The sequence below is a fragment of the Podarcis gaigeae genome (assembly GCF_964106915.1).
Source record: "Podarcis gaigeae genome assembly, chromosome: 7".
NCBI lineage: Eukaryota > Metazoa > Chordata > Lepidosauria > Squamata > Lacertidae > Podarcis > Podarcis gaigeae.
This window is the reverse complement of record NC_139683.1, coordinates 76,483,098-76,507,975: the sequence shown is the minus strand read 5'-3', so window position 1 is coordinate 76,507,975 and position 24,878 is coordinate 76,483,098. Positions and strand designations below refer to the sequence as shown.

At 44.0% G+C, this 24,878-nt stretch overlaps 1 protein-coding gene across 1 annotated transcript in view; it reads left to right on the top strand.

The window, feature by feature from the left end:
* Positions 1 to 2,527: 2,527 nt before the first annotated feature.
* The window catches only part of FBXL7 (F-box and leucine rich repeat protein 7), a 209,430-nt gene continuing 187,079 nt past the window's right edge, over positions 2,528 to 24,878 (top strand). The window contains exons 1-2 of the mRNA XM_083747339.1: positions 2,528 to 2,563; positions 21,340 to 21,395. The gene's annotated coding sequence lies outside the window, so the exon portion shown is untranslated. The remainder of the gene's footprint in view (positions 2,564 to 21,339; positions 21,396 to 24,878) is intronic.

Sequence of the window (24,878 nt, the reverse complement as noted above, 5' to 3'; positions counted from 1 at the left end):
GACACGCCTTCAGGTATAGTGGACCTGAACATATCAAAGGACATATCAAAGAAAGTAATTCTTCACACACTGCATAGCTGAACTTTGTAACTTGCTTCTATGGGAGGTAGTGATGATCACCAACATAGATGGTCCCAAAAGAGGATTAGACAAATTCATGGAGGATACGGCTGCCTGGGTCTTCTAGCTATCATGACTATTCTCTTACTTCACAGCCAGAGGCAGTAATGCTTCTGAATATCAGTTACTAGGAAGCTGACGTGGGTGGTGCTGTGGTCTAAACTGCTGAGCCTCTTGGGCTTGCCGATCAGAAGGTTGGTGGTTCTACTCCCTGCGACGGGACGAGCTCCCATTGCTCTGTTCTAGCTCCTGCCAACCTAGCAGTTTGGAAGCACACCAGCGCAAGTAGATAAATAGGTACCGCTGCGGTGGGAAGGTAAAGAGGATTTCCGTGCACTCTAGCTTCCATCACCGTGCCCCGTTGTGCCAGATAGCACTTTTCCTATGCTCAAAGCGGCCAAAATTATATTAGTAATGCTAATAAAAACCCAGCAATTCCCTGTGGTTTTACCCGGCACAATTCAAGAAAGTACTTATTGAAGGAATGGGAGAACAGCACAGAGTCCCATGAAGCACTAATGCAAGAGGGAAACATTGGTGCGACTCGTTTGTGCAGGCGCTGATGTGCACAGGCTCTGAGGTAGTGTGGCTTACTTGCCTAAGGCAGCAAGTCAGTTCATCACAGCTAAGCTGTGACTTCCCAACGCATGATCAACTCTTAACCACTGTGCTATGGAAAATCTTTGTTTGATAGGCGCCATTAACATTGTTTCTAAGAGTTCCATAGCAGATAGTTCAAGGCAATATTTATGGTTGATCAATACCTCATAGCTTGGATATATTCATATATTTTCTACCTTGGTCAACTGCTTTTTCTTTTTTACCATTTGCTTCACTTTTGTCTGCTTTGGCAACGTAATTCCAGCTCTCTGAGCTATCCCTCTTTTGTTTGCTTCACATGCTTTCCTTTTGCCCTTTTGTTTTTCCTGGATGTTCCTGCCATGTTAGGGAATGTAACTTTTCCATTTATAGAAATCCTGTTAGTTGTTGAGTCTAGGAACCACTCACCATTCAGCTATTGCCATAAAAGTAGTCTCTCTCCCTCTTTCTTTTTCAGTAAAACCCAGACAGTTGGGTTCGGGCAGGGAGCGATCCACTTGGCAAAATACGTCAAATTGATTTTATGGATAGATTTACCATTTAAGTCACACCAGGGATGATAACATCTGTCCGAGGAAGAAGCCAACTTGCTTACTAAGGGAGCTCAGAAACAAAATATTGTTGCTCTTAACTTTTTACTCCGAGTTGTGTAAGACAAACTGACATTAACAACGGCTTACTGTAACAGCAACAACTGCCACTAAGTTAGTGCGGTTCAAAATATACCGTATTTTTCGCTCTATAAGACACACTTTTTTCTTCCTAAAAAGTAAGGGGAAATGTCTGTGCGTCTTATGGAGCGAATGTGTGGAGCCAAATTGTCCAGGGGCAAAAAGCAGATCATGCTTTTTTCTTTTCTTTTTTTTTGAAAGAGGGAAGTGGGCGTTGAAACAAAGCCGCTGATCGTTTGCCGATCGGGGAGAGAGATAAGGGACGCTAGAGATAAAGGAGGCTGCCTGGGAGGAGGGAGGTAAAGACAGCAAACTTGCAAAGTGGGGAAACAGGAAGACTAAAGCAATAAGGAGAGAAATTAGAAGAAAAGGAGGAGCAAAAAAGACACTAAGGCAAACAAGAGGGAAGGGAGTGTTGAAAGGAAATAGCTGGTCGGTGGGATCGGGACGCTAGCGGAGGCTGCCTGGGAGCGGGGAGGTAAAAGCCCATGGTTCCTCAGGATTTTTACATTGGGTCACCCCAAATTCACCATCAGATCACATAGCATGTCCATGGCTACAGCCTGCACCAAAAATATCACACACCCGCTGTTGCGTGGGGCTGCAATGGCGCAAAAATGTGGTCACAAAGCACGGATCCACATGGATCCTCAGGATTTCTGCATTGGGTCACCCCAAATTCACCATCAGATCACATGTCTGTGGCCATAGCATGAACCACAAAAATCATACATCCACTGTTTAATTCAGAACCCCCCCCCCCCCTGTTTTCCTCCTCTAAAAACTAGGTGCATCTTATGGTCAGGTTGTTTTATGGAGCGAAAAATATGGTACATCAAAAAGCACCAGCGCAAAAAAAACAACAACATTGGGGACTCATAATATTTCTTATTGTTCATTGTAGATCTGAAACCTTAGGCAGGTAGCAGAATATTCTTTCCCTAAAAAAAGGCCTTTTCTGTCTAGCATTGCATGCCCTGCCTCTTACATCACAATGCGAGAGTTCTGGTCTCCATGAGGACGAGCAGAAAACAGAAAGGAGGCTGCAGAGCCCTTTAGGCTCACTTTGGAAACAGGACTTGCTGAGTTGTGGCCGAATTCACAGAGGTCTGCCGCCATAATCTGTAACCGCAGCCATGGAGGAAACTGCTAGTCATAACGTCCACCACCAGGTAAGAGATGACCATTGGTCAGAGCCGAAGGGATAGGGATGGAATTGTTTTATGACCTTTAACATAACATGGAGCTTGGGGAGAAACAGAAATGTAGGAGGGCTTCTTGGAACTGATGATGCAGACAAGTATTGGCATGTAAAGTGCCTTCCATTTCTATTTTTGATAATAATTTTTATTAGTTTTCTATTACAACCCAATAAAGGCTTCGTTATAGCAATACCAATTTACAATACAATTACTAATACCAATCGTTCAAATACTGAATTATATAATTTAGATAAAGTGGGCTAGAATTGATGGTTGATGATTTTCTTTGTTTCTGCGTTCCAAAATCTTTTTCGTTTCAATTGCATTACGGTCATCATAATAATGCCATTATACTACAACTGCAATATTAATAACTTCTGTTCGTGTTGACACATTAAATGATTTATAAAACTACAAGTGAGGTACTCAGACTGTAACCTTGTTCTTCCTATGTGTGGCAATTATTCTGTCTGTGGCATTTCTCCTGTCCTTGTAAACTATTATGTCTATCTTTCCCCCAGTTGTTGCTGTTATGCCTTGGGTGGAGCTGATATCCCACTGTTGCACCAGAAATTTCTCCCTCACTCTGTCCCATGAAGGGTCTTCAGCTGATTCCTGAGGCAGGAAATGGGAAATAAGAAGTCTAAGGCAGTTTTAGGAAGGACTGAGGGCACCTCAAATCTTCCAGATTTGTTTATTTTATTTATTTGTTTGATTTCTATACCACCGGAAATATACTCAGAGTCGAGAGTGGATTTCATGCTCTTTATTCAGCTCATAGTGGTGAGGAGGAATGAAAGTCCCCTCAAAGTATCTGCTTTATATACATTATTTACACAATGGGCCGCACGTGATTGGCTAATTCCGGAATTCTCCTGTAGGCCAATCAGGTTGTGGATTCACTTCCATCTGGAGCTGGATTGGGTGGCTCCTGCAGACCAATCATACAGCTGCATTGTTCTAGGACCAATCAGACTGGTGCATTTAGGATCCTATTGTTCTAGGACCAATCAGACTGCTGCATTTTGGATCCTATTGTTCTGGGACCAATCAGACCGCTGCATTTTGGATCCTATTCAACTCAGTACATAACACCACCCTTTGTCATAAGATCTCAGGGCGGTTCACAGAATTCAATACAGGATAAAAGCAAGTAAATAGTTAAAAACAAAACAGCAAAACAATAACTCCCTCCTTCCTACAGACACATTTAAAAGGCTGTAGAATATTAATCGGCCAAAGGCCTGGTCGATGAGGAACGTTTTTGCCTGCATGTTGTGACGCAAAGCAACTCCTTTTTCGCTCGTGAACCTTGAGTGGCAAGTTGTTGGGGGGTTTCTTTTGCCACCCATAACATAACAAGCTGCTGGCACAGCCCTGCTTGCCTTACAAAAGTTTTTAATGGCTTTTCAGTTGGAACGATTTCCATCTGTGGAAGTAAACGCTGTTTCTAAGCGTTACCTTTTACTTTCCCAACCCCTTGCCTGCCTGCTCCGCTCTATCATGAGCTGGGGTTCCCCTGCATCGTAAACACCAGCACTGATTTGGGGCTGGAGGAAATTGCTGATTAAAAGTCCATTTCCAAGGGCCAAGGGTGCGCTGCTCAGTCAGTCTAGACTCCTAACTTGCCTCAATTAAAAGTTAATTTCTTCACAATGTTAATAGAAGGCCGTAATCCTGTCCACTTTACAACTTGACATAAATCTGAACTGATGCCTCTACCTCCTGAAGTCATAGCGAGGTCACAGAGATCATTATGCTGGCAGCTGACATGGGCTAATCTTTTAGGCTTTAGTAGGTAATCAGTGGTTAGAATTAAATTTAACAAGAGAGCCTGATGTTGAGGGGTTTCCCTCCCCCTTAACTTTTGCCACCATTATCCCACAGCACAGCCTTTTATATATTTACAGAAATACATTCTGTGGAATGAAACACTTTCCCACAGGAATGAGTGAATGGATGGAAAGAAAGCTACACAAGGGAGAGAAGGAATCCAGTAGGGTTCACAAGCACCTGTTGCCACTGCGTGGTTGCCCATGAGGTTTGGGAAACCAGTGCATGAAACCAGGCTGTTTATTTCTGGGTGGAAGGAGACAAAGGTCCAAGGGTGAAAGGAGCATAGAAATACCAGGATAAAGGATTCAGCTACATTAGTAAAGAAACAGTGATTTGAATGCGCTATACACATGGAAACCAGATGGCACCAGAGAGCAGGAAATTTAAAAATGCAGTTTTCCATAGATTTTCTTCCTTTGTTAAATAATATATTATTATTATTATTATTATTATTATTATTATTATTATTATTATTTATACCCAACACTCTGGGCTTCCAACACTCTGGGCGGCTTCTAACAAAATATTAAAATACAGTAATCCATCAAATATTAAAAGCTTCCCTACAATGATCTAATTTCTTATTTATTTATAGCGTGGTTCCCCCCCGCCCCGTGTTTAGATCCACTGAAGACTGCAACACATAAGTTTCTTGAAACCTTAACTCCAGGTTTCAAAATTTTTGCTATTTATGTGCAAAGTGGGACCTGTGAACCCACAGGCCAAATCCAAAACAGAAAATGTGGATTTTCAGGTGCGGTGCAGATGAGCCTAAAAAAGAGGCGAGGCTAAATTATTAGGAGAACTTAATCAGAGGCTTGTTCCTGCCTCCTAGTGGTGCTAGAAGAAAGTGTAAAGGTAAAGGTAAAGGTACCCCTGCCCGTACGGGCCAGTCTTGCCAGACTCTGGGGTTGTGCGCCCATCTCACTCAAGAGGCCAGGGGCCAGCGCTGTCCGAAGACACTTCCGAGTCACGTGGCCAGCGTGACATCGCTGCTCTGGGAGCCAGAGCTGCACACGGAAACGCCGTTTACCTTCCCGCTAGAAAGCGGTCCCTATTTATCTACTTGCACCCAAGGGTGCTTTCGAACTGCTAGGTTGGCAGGCGCTGGGACCGAGCAACGGGAGCGCACCCCGCCGCGGGGATTCGAACCGCCGACCTTTCGATTGGCAAGCCCTAGGCGCTGAGGCTTTTACCCACAGCGCCACCCGTGTCCCCGAAGAAAGTGTAGATAGTTGATTTATAAGTCGAGAAGTGTCATGAGATGTCTTCTCACTGAGTTCTAGTAACTTGGGACCTCAGCCTGGAATTTCCCTCAGCGGGTGGAAATGGAAACATATATCCTGTTCTGCCACAAGAGTACAAAATACAGATATGACCTATTTGCCTAATTTGTTATTACTTGATGTGATGGAAGGCACTAAAGTCTTTTCATTTTTCAAACTGCATCTGTTTAGCCACCTTAAAGCTTGTTCATTCTTCGGCTTGCAATTTGAATTCCAGCCTTCTGTTATTCTCATTGCTAAAATTAGGCAGCAGTGGATTTAGTCCAGAATTACAACTGGACTTTTATTTCTCAATCTTGCTGTAGTGTGGACATCTCCCTTGGGGAAGGCTCTACGCTTAAAGAGGTAACAAACTATTTTGTTAGGAACCATAGACAATATGTCTGGCTTCTTACATGAATCAAGAAAGGGGAGATTTTAATTGCAGATGTCTTCCAGATGGTGCTAATTTAAACTAAACATGTGCATGGAACAAAAGGACTTTAAAATTTTTTAGAATGAGTGGTTGGTGGTAGTGAGATTTTATGCACTCCTTCAAACACATCAGCTTTTCTCTGTATGTGTTATGCAGTACTAAAACCGTCTCTTTTCCTTTTCTTACCAAATCATCGTTATTTATATGCACATTCATTTCTGCAAGGTCTCCAGTTCACTGATAACCTTTCCTCGGCTTATTACACATATGAATCTGTACTTCAAATTCTGCTTCCTGGAATGCAGAATGAGGTCCAACAAGCCTGGAGGCAGATGAGCAGCCCGAGGAGTGAAAGGAAAGAGAGCTCTGTGTTTATCAAAGTTTATCAAAAAGCAGCAAGCCAGTTCAAAGTTAATCTAATCAGCATGTTATTGAATTAAAGGCTAAACGGGTATTTCAGGGCTTAGCTAGACATGGCAGTAGCATGACCTGTGTCTTAAAATGTGGGTTGCACCACTGTAAAGCCAGGGAAGGGGCAATTTAAAATGGAGTGGCCGGCTGCTAGACTCTGGGCTTTCTTCTGGTTGGGTTCATAAAGATAGTAAGCCACTGGAAAACGGTAGCATTGTGTAATATTTGGGTTTATTTGCAAATACTGTATACAAACAGAGAATAGATGGATGCAAGCAGTTTTATCATCATCATCATCATTATCATCATCATCATCATCATCATTTATTTATTTATTTATTTATTTATACCCTGCCTATCTGGCTGGGCCTCCTCAGCCACTCAGGGTGGCTCCAAGCAGAATATTAAAAACATAATAAAACATCAAACAATAAAAACTTCCCTAAACAGGGCTGCCTTCAGATGTCTTCTAAAAATCATGATAGTTGTTTATTTCCTTGATGGGAGGGTGTTCCACAGGGTGGCGCCACTACCGAGAAGGCCCTCTGACTTGAGTTCAATGTGGTTTACTCTCAGCTAGCTGTGAATAGCATTGCAGGGCGGCGCCACTACCAAGAAGGTCCTCTGCCTTGATCCCTGTAACTTCACTTCTCGCAGTGAGGGAACCACCAGAAGACCCTCAGTGCTGGACCTCATTGTCCAGGCTGAGTGATGGGGGTGGAGATGCTCCTTCAGGTATACAGGACTGAGGCCGTTTAGGGCTTTAAAGGTCAACGCCAACACTTTGAATTGTGCTTGGAAACGTACTGGAAGCCAACGTAGGTTTTTCAGGACTGGTGTTATATGGTCTCAGCAGCCACTCCCAGTCACCGGTCTAGCTGCCATATTCTGGATTAGTTGTAGTTTCCGGGTCACCACTGAAGGTAGCCCTTCGTAGAGTGCATTGCAGTAGTCCAAGTGGGAGATAACCAGAGCATGCACCACTCTGGCGAGACAGGCTGCAGGCAGGTAGGGTCTCAGCCTGCGTACCAGATGGAGCTGGTACACAGCTGCCCTGGACACAGAACTGACCTGCGCCTCCATGGACAGCTGTGAGCATACTTGTAATACCAACAAAATCCATTGCCTCACATCAGATTTCCAAAGAAGCACCCCAAACTGCAAATGTCTTTCACTTTCCAAAGTTCAAACCTTATCCTCTGCAGTTGTAGATGAAACAAGAGAGAGGCTGGTTGGTGCTGAATGATAAACTTTTAAAAATATATCAGAAATGGCAAAAGGCAAACAGTTGCAGTGATTTTCTAGTGTAACACAATACTTATATTTTCAGCTAGTGAAGTTGGTGCTGAAGCATTAGTCCTAATAGAAGGAAAATGCTGGCAAAACAACCAGCATATCAGGATGGAAAGAGCACAGCTTCTTTCTGCAGGTGGAGTTAATTTTATTATTGTGATTTTTCACTAACAGATTAAACATCTATCCCAAGCCACATACATACATACATACATACATGCTGATGAATTTTCATGATGATTAAGAAAGAATGCAATTGCAGACTGCTGCAAGATGTGGAGAGAATTCAACATTGAGAAAATTAGAGGCCAAAAGAACAGTAGTGGAGAGATTCTTCCATCCCTGTTAGCAGGGTTGCAAAGGACCTTTGTCTGTGAGAGAGGCTTCAAGATCTTCCCTGCCAGTCAGAGAGTACTAGGTTAAATAGATTTGACTGAAAAGAAAGCTTCATGTGCAGTTCTGGAGTTTGAGATCAAAAACAGTTTTATTCCAAAACACTCCAGGGCTCCTGTCTGGTCGCTGTGAGCGCTGTTATGGGAACTCATAGTACATTCCTTATGCTTTGTGAATTATACAATTCAAAAGTGTAATGAAGAAATATATATAATATATATATGTTAAAAATAATAGAGAGAGGGAGTTTTCTAGCAATCCCATAGGGATTCCTAGTTAGGGAAGTTCCATAATTGTACAACAGCCCCATGACTATATTTCAACACACCCTTTGCTTTTCAAACATGGAACTCAGTTGGGCTTTGAGGTATTTCAAAATGTGGTGGGAAGGTTTATAGGAGACAAGAGTGTCACATTTTGAAAAGCTCTTAGCTATGTGTTTGTGTTGGCTTAAAATGCAGTGTTACATTTTACAGTGGCAATATCTGCTCGCTTTTATGGTACGTTATAAAGGCAGAGTTAACTACAATAAATCTAGATAAGGCTATAAAATTCAATGTGACTGTAACTTAAAGACATGAAATGAGAGGAAGCATAACATTTGACACATGGTCTCTTCCTAATGCATGCTTGCACTGGGAACTGAGTATGAACAGTCAGAGAATACTCTGCTCATATGCAATGGTGATTCATTCTAGTACCGACGAGCTCCTGTGATGTTGTTGCCAGTCAGGCTAGCTTTGGACAGAACATCCCCATCTTGGCTGGGGATGATGCACGCCACAGTTCAACTACAGCCTCAGGCGTGCTCTCTAAAAAATGGTTTGCAGGTATAGAAATTGAGAAGCAGGAAACGAACCCAAACAAGCCATTGTTTACTGCAACCTGCATTGCTGTGTTCCTAGCTAAGATGGATCAGCTGCCTGCACTGTTCCAGGTGTTCCAGCCACCAGGAACTGAGACATCATCATCACCATCACCACACCACCACCATATTTATACCCCACCCATCTGGCTGGGTTTCCTCAGCCACCCTGCCTGGCTCCCAACAGAATATTAAAAACACAATAAAACATCAAACATTAAAAACTTCCCTAAACAGGGCTGCTTTCAGATGTCTTCTAAAAGTCAGGTGTTAATTTCTTTGACATCTGGCGGGAGGGCATTCCACAGGGTAGGCCCCACTACCGAGAAGGCCCTCTGCTTGGTTCCCTGTAACCTCACTTCTTGCAGTGAGGGACCCGCCAGAAGGCCCTTGAAGCTGGACCTCAGTGTCTGGGCTGAATGATGGGGGTGGAGACACTCCTTCAGGTATACTGACAAGACCCCCTCTTGGCCTCACTGATGTTCTCCAAAGGAAAGCCATGCAATACATTTGGCACCAGTTTGTGCAGGAGTTGCTGGAAGGAGGCGTACAAGGTGCTATCCAACTGTCTTCGGGACTCTTGATTTGTGTGGATTTACTCCTTAGCCTTTCCTTCTCCTGAAGATATTCTGGCAAGGCAGTGGAGGTTTAGGGTCAGAGTTTTCCTTCTCCTTGATGGAAGACCTTCACAGGTTGGTGAGCCTCATCTGCCTCTCACTTCTCTCTACGGCACATGCAGAAACCACCTTCTTCACCGTTGGACCCACTATTAAGTCTCATCCACGCAATCTGTCAGAGCCCGTTTTTGCAGCAAGGGAAGTCCCTAACTCACTACAAGTTTGCTTGAGACCCATCGGCTACATTCACCTGGTTTAACTGGCAGGTTGAATCCATTCCCAGGGTGTGGCTGCTGTCACATGCTGACAGCTTATCTGGGAGCCACAGGTGAGAGCTGAGTGCAGGGTGGGGGACCAAAGGTGGACAAACAACCCCAGAAGGAGCATGACATGTCCCCCACCAGAGGAACTATCTCTCCTCAAAAGATTCCATCAACGGTGTCTCCGAAAAATTGTACACATCACTTGGGAAAACAGGCAAACTAATGCAAAGTTCACCAGTGTCAAAGCGATGATTCTTCACATAAAATCTTATGAAATTAAGTGTTGATTACCAAAAACAAAGGTGAGAGCGAGTGTGGTGTAGTGGTTAAGAGCAGTGGACTCGTAAACTGGTGAACCGGGTTTGCTTCCCCCCTCCTCCACCTGCAGCTGCTGGGTGACCTTGGGCTAGTCACACTTCTCTGAAGTCTCTCAGCTTCACTCACCTCACAGAGTGTTTGTTGTGGGGGAGGAAGGGAAAGGAGATTGTTAGCTACTTTGAGACTCCTTAGGGTAGTGATAAAGCGGGATATCAAATCCAAACTCCTCCTCCTCCTCCTCTTCCTCTTCTTCTTCTTCTTCTTCTTCTTCTTCTTCTTCTTCTTCTTCAACATCAACTTCGTCGGATTGATCATGTTGTGTGGATGCCTGATTATCGTCTTCCAAAGCAACTACTCTATTCTGAACTTAAAAATGGAAAGCATAATGCTGGCAGTCAACAAAAGAGGTTTAAAGACTCTCTCAAGGCAAATCTAAAAAAATGTAGTATAAAAACCAACAACTGGGAAACACTGGCCTGCGAGCGCTCCAGTTGGAGAACAGTCTTTACCAAAGGTGTCATGGGCTTTGAAGACGCCCGAACTCAGGACAAAAGGGAGAAACGCACCAAGAGGAAGGCACATTTGGCAAACCCTCACCATAATCAACTCCCACCCAGAAACCTATGTCCCCACTGTGGAAGGACATGTGGATCCAGAATTGGCCTCCACAGTCTCTTATGGACTCACTGTTAGAACCGTGTTTATGGAAGACAATCTTACTTGGCTACAAGTAATCACCAAAGAAGAAGATGAAGACTATCTCTCCCCTAATACCCCGTACATGTCTACTGAAAAGTAAATCTGACTTGTGGGTATCGCAGGGATGGGGAACCCATAGCACTCCAGATGTTATTGGACTGAGGTCACCATGAGCTCTAGCCAGCATGGCCACTGGTCAGAGATGTCTTTCTCCCTGGGATACAGGATAACAGCTAGAATCCACTCCATTCCCCCCCCCTAAACCTGTTTTGGATGCCTGCCTTCTCAGTAGAGGCCAGAGCTTCAGGTTCACCCCTCTTTCCCCAAAAGAGCCAAGAGGACAATCTCAAACCCCAGAAGCCCTGTTCCTCTGATTGCAGGCAAGGTGGTGTTGGCTGTGCCTATAGCTGAGGATCAAGGTGCTCTGCATGGGCTCAACAGCAACGGAAGAGGATAATCCACAAAAGATAATCTACACACACATTTTAACAGGGCTCAATTTATATGAAGTCATTAGAAAACTACTGAAGCAATCTGATTGCGGGCAACAGCTGTCAGATTTATGTAGACACAGCTGTACGTCTCTTCGAACTGAACGAGCACAAAATTGTTCTTGCAAGATAAACCAGATTATCTTTAAGTGAGGAGAAAGCTGTTAAGCGAATGATATATAAATGGATGTGAATCATTTGGCAGCCGCCAAGATGAACACCTGACATACCCTCTAGGCTGTGGTGTAGCTAATAGCTAAATATGCTTCTGCTATGAACACTGATATCTAGGAGACGCTTCCTACCGCCTTCCCCTTATCCCTGAGTTGAATCAAATAGCATTTGAAGCATGGATTTGTTATTCGGACACTATGTACACACCATACATTTAAAGCATGCGCTCCCACAAAGAATTCTGGAAACTGTAGTCTACCCCTAACAAAGCTACAATTCTTAGCACCCTTAATGTATGGTTACCAGATTTTTTTCAAGGAATCTGGGGACACCTTTTCTTTTTTGGAAGCTGAGTAGCAACAGGGAGTCAGTAGTGGGGATAGTGAGGCAAAAGACCCTCGGTCCAAGCACACATGCATATTGTATAAAGGTGCAAAGCCCCTCTTTCGCACCCTGTGAAACATAAATATGCAGTTTTTAAAAAACTGGGCAAGGGTGTGCTGCCTGCCCATTGCTCCCAAGGATTCCCTGATCTCCTACCCCTTTCCCCCTTTGTTTTGACAGATCAGGGGAGGCTTGGGAGTCACAGGCAGGCGGCTGTTGCCCAGTTTTTTAAAAAACTCTGAGCATTTATGTTTCGCAGGGTGCGAAAGAAGGGCTTTGCACCTTGCCTGGCAGAGAAACCGTGTGCCTTGCACCCCTCCTGGGCAATGGACGCCCGCCCGCAACTCCTGAGTCTCCCCCGATCTGTCAAAACAAAAGGGGGCAGGAGATCTGTCCCGCCGGACATCCTGGGTTCACCTTTGGCAGTGGCGACGGCAGCGAGCAGCTCCTGAAGCCAGCCAGAGCCAACTGCGCTACCAGGCTGGCTCCAGGCTGATGAGACTGCCACTGCCACGTTTCCCGGGGACACATTTGCAAATCTGGGGACATTCCAGGGATGGAATTTATCCGGGGACTGTCCCTGGGAACCAGGGATGTCTGGTAACCCATCATAATCTCCTGATCTCCTGGCCTACCTAGCAGACAGACAGTGTGCCGAGACAAAAGTTCCAAGTCCAGAAGCCAATCCACACAAGCCAAGTCCAGAAATCAGGAAACGTCAGTCCAGGTAAACCAAGATAGGAGTTCAGCAGTCAGGGTACGGTCCAGAGTCAGTCTCGAAGTAGAAACACATGAAGGTCCAAGGAGAATCCCAGGTGAGGTCCCTCAACATGGGCAGTTGGCCAGACCTCAGCTCTGATGCCTTCTTAGACTAGGACTGCCATACATCTGGGTTTTCCCATCTGGGAGTTGGGCTGTCAAAATGGCATCTGGGCAGATTTTTGCCGAATCAGCAAAATGTCTGGGGAAACCATTATTATTTTTTTAAGAAAAATGCTATAAAAATCCAAAAGAAGCCCAAATACTTATGTTTTGGGGGGGAGATGTTCAACAACTTTGACCCCCAACCAGAGAAAAATGGCAGATGAAGTTAATGGACTATGCTGAAATGGCTAAAATGACCGGAAGAGTCAGAAATCAGGAAGACCAAAATTTTAATAAGGAATGGGGAAAATGTATAACTTGATCTTCAGACCATTGTAAACAGCTAAACTCGTTAGTAGGATTGGAATATCACTTGCAGTTTAAAGTTGAATTCTGGACATAATGGAAGAGGCAAAGGATTTGGAGCATCATAAAAGATGCGGGAGGAAATGTTTAATAACAGGACCCACAAAGGGGAGGGTGGAAGTCCAGGAGATTCCTTGGAATCTTGTTTTTATGATTTACGGTATGTTTGATATAGCAACTTGAGGCAAGTTGAAAAACCAAATAAATTGTTTAAAAAAAGGTTAAAAAGGTAAACAACCTCGTCCGGATTTTCACTTTTGGGAATATGGCAACCCTATACTGTGTCTGCTGATTGCAGCATCTGGGCTTGATGTGGCCTGGAACCCTCACCTGCTGTCAGCTTGCCCCAGCTGATGAATCACATGCCTCCTTGCTCACCTGGCCAGCTAGTGATCTAGGCTGCAGGCCCTCTGCTTCCTGGAATGCCCCATCCACTGTTCCCTACGTCTTAGGACCTGCCATGTTCATGGGCAAGAGAGCCTCTCTGGCTCTGGCGAGGGGTCCCACTCCTCGTCTTCCTGTGTCCTAGCCCCTGTCCCCTCACCATCCTCTTTCACCCCGTGAGTACTATCTCCATCAACCTCTCCTTCCCCCTCCCCAGATTGTTCCTGCGTGACACACTCTCAGCTGCCCCCCCCCTCGCCGGGATCCTCTTCCTCCTCCCTGAAGTCATGACACTTAACAGACAACAGTTTCCAAGATTCTTTTAGGGCTGTGTGTGTTTCCCATGCACTTTAAATAATGGTTTGTACACAGCCGTATAATCGTAGGAATGTGTAGCTCAGATTTTGAGAATATACACATTCTCATGTTTTGGGCAGTACCGTTTCTTCAAGCACGCCAGATAGCCACAGTTAGCTCATATTGAAAGTATTAATCTAAGAGCTGTACATTGTTTCTAATTCCTACGTATTCTTTTCTGAGTAAAAGAAAGATTCCTGGGACTCACTGCGTGGTGTAGGATGGTAACTCTGCCTGCTAGATAAACGGCACATACCATATTACTGCCCCTTCCTTCCCCCATTAATTTTCTTGCTGCCATTAAAAGGTTTACAGCCCCATTGAATATTCATTTTGGTGGGGTTCTAAAAACATTTTTAAAAATGATCTGTGGAGTCATTCGCCAGATCAAGAACTCAAATGCACTATTCTCCTACTTCCCAGGATCCTTAAAAAGGCAAAATGCCAGTTTAAAACGTTAATGCGACTCAGTTTAGACCTGTTTTTCCCCACAACTTAAACCAGCCCGGTAAACACACGTCTTTCTGTAGATGTCAGCCAATATTGTTAAGGCCTGCATGTTTTAGTCTAAAGCTATTGTGTCTAAACACTAAAAGGATCCCTGGCAGGGGGTATATATTAGCAGAGGGTTTTGTTGTTAATTTATGGTTTGAGACAGCTCTTCGTGGAAAGCAGCCTACTGGGTTTGCTGCACTTTAAGAAGCATTCTTATTTGGTATTAGTGTTAAATTGCCCATTTTCATCTTCGCTAGCACTCCTCAATAGGCAGACATAATTTTAGGCTTCATGATTTCCACAGGCAATTCTACTAGGATGGAAATTTTAAACAGGAGTATTCATTGTCTGTATGGAAATGAAATTCCAAACCTGAGGAATTGTGAGATTATTCACTCAGATATTCCTTTTGCCTCTTTGCGTGGACAGGCAGAGTCCCCAGATCCCGAGCGCGCCCCCCCGTCATGTGGAATAACGACTCAAGACAACGTGCTATGGGATTAAATTGGCCACAACTTTATTAAATTTCAAATGTGGGTAGACCTTGGCTCAGGCATTGGGCGTTCTCCCTCCCCGGTCCCCAGCCGGGGACCTAGGGAGCATCAGGGTTATCCAGTGTTTGTGTGGGGGATGGGCCTGCTCTGGAGAACATATGTTCAAGCAGAGATAGCCGCCCCCATTACGCTGCCGCCACAGGGGAGAGCAATGACGACCTTTCGGCGTACGGTCAAAGCCTCCCTTCAGAAACCCCTTTAACGGGGAACCCTGGTATCGCCACTGCAAAGAGGAAGATGGACAAAAGGATTCCGCCCAAGTCCTGATACCGCCAAAGTTGTGACATTTTGCTACGGGAAAGGCGAAACCTGCCAATGTGGGGAAATTCCTTTCCGGCCCTTTAACAGCGACCTTAATGTAGCAGCGCCCGCATACCGGTGAAGAAAAGTTAACCTGCAAAACCTATGAAGAAAAGTTAACCTGCAAAATAATGCATTAACTGAGGGTGGGTAGGGTGGGAGAAGCTCTGGAGCCAAGTGAGGATTCCCAGGTAAGATCCTCCCTCTATTGTGTGGGCAGGTAATCCCTCCCCTACCTGGCCTGATCTCCTTGGCAACGCTTCCCCCAGGTGGGATTGGACAGCTGACTGGGGTAGGCGGAGACCTCCAGGTATCCCACCTGAGGGAAGGCGAAGCCAAGCCTATGCTGATGGAGCCGCTCCAGATCCAGGGGCTGCGCGTATCCATGCAAAGGTCGCCCCCCATTTTATGCGGGGAGTGGTCATTCCTGTGTTACTCACATTCACAAGTGGCGGTACAAGCGAGGTTCAAACATGCTTTTTAGTGCAGATTTAAAGAGTAAAAATGTCAGGCGAACATTCACGAGGCTCTGCTTAAAGGTGTGTAAAGTTATCTCTAAGAGAGAGACCTGCTGATATAGAATCCATAAAAAGACATCCGTAGAATAATTGTGGAATAATACTTTGTTTCTTACAATAAAGGTAAAGGGACCCCTGACCATTAGGTCCAGTCACGGACGACTCTGGGGTTGCGCGCTCATCTCGCTTTAATGGCCAAGGGAGCCGGCGTACAGCTTCCGGGTCATGTGGCCAGCATGACTAAACCGCTTCTGGAGAACCAGAGCAGTGCACGGAAATGCCGTTTACCTTCCCGCTGGAGCGGTACCTATTTATCTACTTGCACTTTGATGTGCTTTTGAACTGCTAGGTGGGCAGGAGCTGGGACCGAGCCATGGGGCGCGGGTGGCGCTGTGACCTTCCAATCAGCAAGCCCTGGGCTCTGTGGTTTAGACCACAGCGCCACCCACGCCCCTTACTTCTTACAATACACATTTTTAAAATAACAATTTTTTAAAAATTGCCAGGTCCCCAAATTCCAAGACCATGATGATGATGATCCCCTGCTGCATGGTCTTGGACAAATCTCATAGTGTTGAGAGGCTCGTAAATGCAAGCGTTGCTGAAACATTATTTACACAATGGGCTGCACGTGATTGGCTAATTCCGGAATTCTCCTGTAGGCCAATCAGGTTGTGGATTCACTTCTATCTGGAGCTGGATTGGGTGGCTCCTGCGGACCAATCATACTGCTGCATTGTTCTAGGACCAATCAGACTGCTGCATTCTGAATCCTATTGTTATAGGACCAATCAGACTGCTGCAGTTTGGATCCTATTCAACTCAGTACACAACAGTTGCACTCAAAAGTAGAAGCAGAGCCCGACTCTCTGTAGAAACGGAAAACCTCTGTCGTTACATCCATTATAATATGCTTCCCTTTGTCTGAGCGGGACTCCAGCCCAGCTGTTTTGCATTGGCTGTAGAAGGAGAAACATAAGAGTGCAGGATAGGACAAGGGCTCAAGAGCAGGGGTACTTTGAGGGTATTTCCAAGGAGGTGATGAAGCGTTAGCTGCCTGAAGGCAAAATAGGAGAGATTCTGGCCAAAAATTAGGAGGCATTTTAATATGACTGGGCAGTGTAAGTATGGGAACTGCACACATTCTACTGTAATATAATTGGTGTGCATACTGTTCCTGATACTGCCTGTTATTTCAGTGCTTAATATGCCTAACATGTCTAGTTCCCTCCTGCTTTTTCAGTTGCACATCATCAGCTTTCCCCATCAGCGGCGCAATTTGTGTCCAACTGCCCCCTAAAAAAAATCCCTGAGAGGTGTGTTCAAGCATTCATAACTGTGTTGTATTCTGGCTGTAATAATCAGACATTACACTATGCCACATCCCATCATCGTCATCATGGCTAATTAACATTTTTAGACCGCTTTCAAGTGTTCAGGGAAGTTTTTAATGTTTAATGCTGTATTGTGTTTTTAATATTCGATTGGGAACCGCTCAGAGTGGCTGTGGAGGCTCAGCCAGATGGGTGGGGTATTATTATTATTATTATTATTATTAGTATTTATTTATACCCTGCCCTCCCCAGCCGGAGCTGGGCTCAAGGTGGCTAACACCAGTAAAATTACAGTTAAAACATAATAGGAAAAGAAAAAACCCAATTTAAAATACAGGTTAAGATCAAAACCATAAGGGGACGGAAACATAAGGGTCAGACTGAGTCCAAACCAAAGGCCAGTCAGAACAGCTCTGTCTTGCAGGCCCTGTGGAAAGATGTGAAGTCCCACAGGGCCCTAGTCTCTTGTGACAGAGTGTTCCACCAGTTCGGGGCCAGTACTGAAAAGGCCCTGGCCCTAGTTGAGACCAATCTAACCACCTTGCGACCTGGGACCTCCAAAATGTTGTCATTTGTGGACCTTAAGGTCCTCTGCGGGGCATACCAGGAGAGGCGGTCCTGTAGGTACATGGGTATAATATATTATTATTATTAATAATAATAATAATAATCAAACCACTTCATACGCATTATCTACTTGGAATGCCTACAATAACCCCCATAAGTGAGTCTTATTCAGCATTTCACAGATGGGGGGGCTGAGGTGGAAAGAAAGTTTCCAGCTGCTGAGTTCATGACAAAAGCAAGATTTGAATCAGGGACTTCTTGGTTTGTAGTTCAGTCCCTTAAGCTAAAAAGTGGGTATTTCTGCTGTGTTTTATGTTCAAAATGATAGAATCATAGTATTGTACAGTTGGAAGGGACTGGGAGGGTCATCTAGTCCAGCCCCCTGTAACCCAGGAGTATTTTTGCCCAGCACAAGGCTCAAACCCACAAGCCTGAGATTAAGAGTCTCCTGCTCTACTGACCGAAGCAATTCAGTGGTTTAAAATGGTAGATTCCTTTTCATGCATTAGAACATTCTTTGCATTGTTGCAATGCATTAACATGCTGAACAAATAGGCACATTGTTTAGTAAACTATCACCAGATGTGCTTAATAATATCTACTTTTCAATAGGCACTGAGCCTGCATCTACACCGTTCTTGCTAAAGATAGGAAGAGATGCAAATAGATAAGCACTGGGAGAGCATGTGTTCTCTATAGGCCTACACATCCCAAAATTCTTTGAAACAAACTATGGCAGCTTGAGAAAGTAAGGTAGGCAAGCCCTGTGTGCTTGACTGGCCTAGCTCAGGAACGACAAGATGCTAGTTTCGGAAGCAGATTCTGTGTATACGAAGCGGCCTAGGACCCTCGTACCTACGGGACCGCCTCTCCTGGTATGCCCCGCGGAGGACCTTAAGGTCCACAAATAACAACACTTTGGAGGTCCCAAGTCACAAGGTGGTTAGATTGGTCTCAACTAGGGCCAGGGCCTTTTCAGTACTGGCCCCGACTTGGTGGAACGCTTTGTCACAAGAGACTAGGGCCCTGCGGGACATGACATCTTTCCACAGGACCTACAAGACAGAGCTGTTCCACCTAGCCTTTGGTTTGGACTCAATCTGACCCTTATGTTTCCCTCCCCTTATGGTTTTGATCTATGGGCTACTATTACAATGAGGCTGCATTTTAAATTGTATTTTAACCTGTATTTTAGTAAATTGGTTGTCCCCCCCCCCTTATGTTTTTATTGTAATTTTACTGGTATTAGCCGCCCTGAGCCCGGCTCTGGCCGGGGAATAAATAAAAAATTATTATTATTATTAGACATAAATAGAAGCCCAATCCAAAAATCATCTGTTGTACTTAAATCCATTGAAATAAATGGGACAGGTTTAGTGTGGCTTAAATAGGTTCATTCATCTCAACAAGACCTCAGTGCAAATTTTTACTGAATTCACTAACTTTTACTGAATTTAGGTCAGTGTTTGCTCACCCAGTTTGGCTTATGAGAACAAAAAATCAAAATGGAAGCATCCTTTCCAAGGTCAATGAAGAAGACAGCAGCAGCAAAAACAAACAAACAAACAAACAAACAAACAAACAAACCAAGGCGGTAAACATATGCCAGGGCTATACCATTTCTTACTCACATAACTGAATATTCCTCCATACAAAATAATTCCCACATAGAAAGGTTCTAGCCTAGCTTACTAGGGGCGCAATCTTTAATATTTTTATTTCAATGGAAGAGCATTTCACTATGGACTCAGCTACACAGCTGCAAATAAAAGCTGTGCTGTAAAATGCAAGATACAAATGTTGCACTAGATGGCGACAGTGAGCTATGCCAAATTCAATGTATTTTTCAAAACGTTTCCCCAGTGTTTTTTATATGTGTGTAGATTCCACCTATGTGAGTGCTCAATTGTTGACTGAAGTGGTAAAGGTTGTTTGACCCACCAGGTCAGCCATGTTGAGATGGTGTTGCCTGGAATATAGTTCTGTTAAAGCCTTAATCCAGCTGCCTGGTTCTAGATTTAGACCTTCTGGGAGCTCCTCATAACACAAAACAAAATTAATGGGAATATTATACAATATATTGACAATCATTTATTTATGCATTTATTAAAAATGCATGTTTTATTAAAGTTATATACATCCTTTCAAGCTGACTTAAAAGAAACATTATACTGCATTTTGTAAGAAACCACAGCAAACAATATCAACATATAAAAAGGTGTCAAAAACAGGGCAGCTGTGGTCCAGGATGGGGAGTCCAACTGGAGCAGAATTTGTGGTTTTTGCCTATGTTTCTCTCTCCTCTCGCCTGTATTTCTCCCTCCTCTACAATACTTCCCAGAGGACTGCTGTTGCAGGGAGGGGGGTAGTCAAGCTGGAGCAGGCTCTGAGGTGGTCTTTGTCTGTATCTATTTCTCTTCTGACAGGATAGTTGGAGGTAAAACGAACGTGTGGCAGATATGTTTGCTATATTGATGTCATATCAAAGTTGACTTTTCCGTGGCTTTGAAAGTACTCATGTGAAAATGCTCTCTTGTATAGGGATGGAAGGGTCTGTCAGTCTTATTTCTCTCAATTTCTCATTTTTTCCAGTCTTAAATTCTGCTCTCCACATTTCTGCATCAATTTGAGTTATGATGATGATGATGATGATGATGATGATGATGATAATAATAATAATAATAATAATAATAATAATAATAATAATAATAATTTATTTATACCCCACCCATCTGGCTGAGTTTCCCCAGCCACTCTGGGCGGCTCCCAATCGAGTGTTAAAAACAATACAGCATTAAATATTAAAAACTTCCCTAAACAGGGCTGCTTTCAGATGCCTTTTAAAAATAGGATAGCTGCTTATTTCTTTCACATCTGAATGGACGGCATTCCACAGGGTGGGTGCCACTACCGAGAAGGCCCTCTGTCTGGTTCCCTGTAACCTCACTTCTCGCAGTGAGGGAACTGCCAGGAGGCCCTCAGCGCTCAATCTCAGTGTCTGGGCTCAACGATGGGGGTGGAGATGCTCCTTCAAGTATACAGGCCGAGGCCGTTTAGGGCTTTAAAGGTCAGCACCAACACTTTGAATTGGGCTCGGAAACGTATTATTTTTAAATCCTCATGAAAATTCTTCAGCATGTATTTTGGTAAACACTGGTTGAAGGACTACACCACAAAATTCAGATAAGTGCAAATTTCGGAGGCTGGCTCTGTTCCATTTGTCATATTTTTTAAACCAAGTGTGAAAGAATTGGCTTTAAATTCTCCCCACACCTAGTCATGACTTGTCATGTTCTGGTTCAACCCATTTTTCCCAAGCTGTTTTCAAGACACAGCTTGTTGCAACACACGCTCAGCATCTCAGAACCTACTGAAAAATATCAGCTAAAGCATACTTCAAAACAGGCTTTTGCATTACTGAATTGAAATGTAATTCTGTGCCCTTTATCTGTTCCATTAGAAACACATGAATACACATGGGCCAGTAAGTGTAAATCTGACTGGGATGATCTCTTAGAAAATGCAGTTTTTCTCCTCACATCTTATTCTTTCTCTTGGCCAGGTTTGCTGCGCACCCGGTATACCTGCTGAATGATGACGACCTGCCCTCCTTGCAAGGTACAATTATTACAGCATCGACCCAGCCTAACATTTTCAGAATCTAATCTCCTTAGAGCCCAGCAGGCAGTTCCCTTTGTAGGCTGTGGCAAGCTGCTGGGCAGCAAAGGTGATTTAAATCACACAATCAAAGGAAACCATAATCCGCCCCATATGTTAGGGCTGCAATCCATGCAGACAGGAATGTGGGGAGAGAAGCCCTGAATCAGCAGTAGGGAAGACTGAAACCTATCCAAAACAGATTGTCTTAAGAACTGAGGAGAACGTGGAAGACTGCGGATGAAGGGAGACTGTGGAGAAAAGTGGGTGGGTGAAGGTGTAGAATTTCGTAGACCAGCGGCCGTACCGTGAGAAAGGGAGACACAATGAGATTGATGCAATCTGGAGCATTTTGCTTTCAGAATGTTCTGACAGTTGTAAAGTTTCTCAGAAAGAAAGACAAGAGATTTTGAAGTTGTACCGGGTACTGGGGGTCCTATGCTGTGGAACATGTGACATCCCCTTTTATCCTCTCTACAGTTTGCCCCCGCCCCATCAGAACAGATGTTTTGGTTCAATATTTCAGGCTTTTGGTTTGTGCAACCACAGAGGGTGAACTGCAAGTGCCCAACTTCTTCTTGTTGTTTAGTCGTTTAGTCGTGTCCAACTCTTCGTGACCCCATGGACCAGAGCACGCCAGGCACTCCTGTCTTCCACTGCCTCCCTCAGATTGGTCAAACTCATGCTGGTAGCTTCGAGAACACTATCCAACCATCTCGTCCTCTGTCATCCCCTTCTCCTTGTTCCCTCCATCTTTCCCAACATCAGGGTCTTTTCCAGGGAGTCTTCTCTTCTCATGAGGTGGCCAAAGTATTGGAGCCTCAGCATCAGGATCTGTCCTTCCAGTGAGCACTCAGGGCTGATTTCCTTAAGAATGTAGAGGTTTGATCTTCTTGCAGTCCATGGGACTCTCAAGAGTCTCCTCCAGCACCATAATTCAAAAGACCAATTCTTTGTCGATCAGCCTTCTTTGTGGTCCAGCTCTCACTTCCATACATCACACTGGGAAAACCATAGCTTTAACTATATGGACCTTTGTTGGCAAGGTGATGTCTCTGCTTTTTAAGAGGCTGTCTAGGTTTGTCATTGCTTTTCCCCCAAGAAGCAGGCGTCTTTTAATTTCATGACTGCTGTTACCATCTGCAGTGATCATGGAGTCCAAGAAAGTAAAATCTCTCACTGCTTCCATTTCTTCCCCTTCTATTTGCCAGGAGGTGATGGGACCAGTGGCCATGATCTTTGTTTCTTTGATGTTGAGCTTCAAACCATATTTTGCGCTCTCCTCTTTCACCCTCATTAAAAGGTTCTTTAATTCCTCCTCACTTTCTGCCATCAAAGTGCCCAACTAGGAAGGCACTAATGTGAGCAATTTTCTCGTAATTGTCTCATGCGGAACTAATTTGTTGTGTCCCAGATCTTCCTTGCTCTTGCCTCTGTGTACCCAACAAACTAGTTCAGCCTGCCCACAATTCTAGACACAGCTACTCAAGAGTAAGCCTAATCAGAGGTGTAGAGAGCGGTTTGACCCAAAAGTCATGAAATTGACCCAGTAATGTGAGGAGAAATGGGTTCGATCATTTGCCTCCTCCTTGTATGAATATAGAGTGATGATCTAAATACTATTATGCATATAGTACATTAACTGATTTACCTCATGAAAAGTAACACATACATTATCCTATATATAAGACATCATTATCTCTCCCCACTCCACGCACAGATAAAATGTTCCGCTGAATCATTTCACCAAGTTATCAGCATGTTTACTGGGAACTGAGGCAAATCTCATTGAACTCAGTGGGGATTACCTCTGATCTGACATGTATAGATTTGATGGGCAGCTTAGACCCCACACCTAACATCATGAAATCAGGTGTAGGGTGGTTGGCTGTGGCTTCATGAAAGTGGCCTCAAGGACCAAATGTGGGAGACGGGAGGGTCAAGTTTGGCTTGCTGTCCAGAAGTTCCCCACCCCTGGCTTGGAGATGATTCAGAAATGTCCCCATCTTATTTATTCACAATAAATAATCACCATAATTTTATTATTCATATGATTGTGTTGCCCCAGCCACTCTGGGTGGCTCCCAACAAAATATTAAAAACATAATTAAATGTAGTTAAACGATTAAAATTAGATTTTTCCTTTTACTAATTTGGAGATGTGTCTAATAGTTTCTTCGTAAAATGGACACACAATCAACAAAGAACACCAGTTTCCCAGTTGGTAATATTATATGCTTTATTTTTTCATTTACACTTTCCTCTCTTTTTTACTATTTGATGCACACTTGTCATCATTAATAAACCCTCTGTTTCCTGCACAAACAATCTGCAGCATGGTATCTATTTTCCTTCCTGCAAAATTCTGAAATGTCTATTTCATTGGTCTATTTAGTACAGTATAGTCTATGCTGATTGACAGACTTCAAGGTCCCAAGCAGAAGTCTCCTTCCCCGGCTGTTTCCTGAGACCCGTTTAATTGGAGAAATCGGGACATTCATCAGTCTCTGGTTGTTTGAGCATCCAGAGTGATGAGCGGCTAAAGAAATAACTGATCCTATACAATAGTTGGCATTTTCCAATACTTGAGGCAATGGCCACTTGCAGTTAGCTTTACATTTTGAAGGGTCATTGAAATATACTCGGAGTTGAGAGTGGATTTCATGCTCTTTATTCAGCTCATAGTGCTGAGCAGGAATGGAGGTTTCCCCACAATATCTGCTTATATACTGGTACATTATTTACACAATGGGCTGCACGTGATTGGCTAATTCCGGGATCCTCCTGTAGGCCAATCAGTTTGTGGATTCACTTCCAGCTGAAGCTGGATTAGGTGGCTCCTGTGGACCAGTTATACTGCTGCATTGTTCTAGGACCAATCAGACGGCTGCATTTTGGATCCTATTGTTCTGGGACCAATCAGACTACTGCATTTTAGATCCTATTCAACTCAGTACATAACAGTCATGTTAACGGAACAGCAGTGATTTTTTTTTTTAATAAAAATGTGTGTTAAACTGCCTGATCTTTGCATTTAAAATAACCATCAACTGAGAAAGCTGTAGTAGAATTGATCAAGGATGAATGATAACCCAAATTGGTCTCATGGATCTCGCATTGCTCGTGGATAATTCCGTCGTATACATCTCACTCTAGATCTGAAGATTACAGATGTCGTTGGCTCCACTGACCTCCTTTTATCATAAATATTCTATAAACAGGTGTTGCTTTACATTGGAAACAGGAACCCTGTCCTGCCTCCCTTTCTGCCCCAGCAAAGTTTGTTGGAAGCGATGGAGACTGCCGTAATGAAACTAACACGATAGTGTATTTGTGCTATAGACAACACATCTGTTACCATTTTAAGAAGGATTTTCTGCTTGTCTTCTCAGTTACACCAGGATAGGGGTGGGGAGTAAATGTTGTCCTACTTAAACAAGAACC